Raw genomic sequence first — 887 nt, 5'->3', positions numbered from 1 at the left:
TTGGAAAGTTAAAATCCCTGACCATAACCACCCTATTTTTCTTAAGATATCTGAGATCTCCTTACAAGTTTGTTTCTCAATTTCCCTTTGACTATTAGGGGGTCTATAATACAATCCCAATAAGGTGATCATCCCTTTCTTATTTCTCAGTTCCACCCAAATAACTTCCCTGGATGTATTTCCGGGAATATCCTCCCTCAGCACAGCTGTAATGCTATCCCTTCTCAAAAATGCCATTCCACCTCCTCTCTTGCCTCCCTTTCTATCCTTCCTGTAGCATTTGTATCCTGGGATAATAAACTGCTAGTCCTGCCCATCCCGGAGCCATGTTTCTGTAATTGCTATGATATCCCAGTCCCACGTTCCTAACCATGCCTTCCCTTCCCTGTTAGGCCCCTTGCATTGAAATAAATGAAGTTTAATTTATTAGTCCTTCCTTGTCCCTGCCTGCCCTGACTGTTTGACTCACTTCTGTTCTCAACTGTACCAGTCTCAGATTGATCGCTTTCCTCACTATGTCCCTGGGTCCCAAACCCCACACCTTATTAGTTTAAATCCTCCCAAGCAGCTCTAGCAAATCTCCCTGCCAGTATATTAGTCCCCTTCCAATTTAGGTGCAATCCGTCCTTCTTGTACAGGTCACTTCTACCCCAAAAGAGATTCCAATGATCCAAAAATGTGAATCCTTCTCCGAAACACCAGCTCCTCAACCATGCATTCATCTGGACGAGTGGTGCTGGAAAAGCACGCAGTTCAGACAACATCCAAGGAGCAGTAAAATTGACGTTTCGGGCAAAAGCCCTTCATCAGGAATATAGGCAGAGTGCCTGAAGGGTGGAGAGATAAATGAGAGGAGGGTGGGGGTGGGGAGAAAGTAGCAAAGAGTA

This window comes from Chiloscyllium plagiosum, chromosome 30 (genome assembly GCF_004010195.1).
Source record: "Chiloscyllium plagiosum isolate BGI_BamShark_2017 chromosome 30, ASM401019v2, whole genome shotgun sequence".
NCBI classification, from domain to species: Eukaryota; Metazoa; Chordata; class Chondrichthyes; order Orectolobiformes; family Hemiscylliidae; genus Chiloscyllium; species Chiloscyllium plagiosum.
This window is presented reverse-complemented; position numbering follows the sequence as displayed.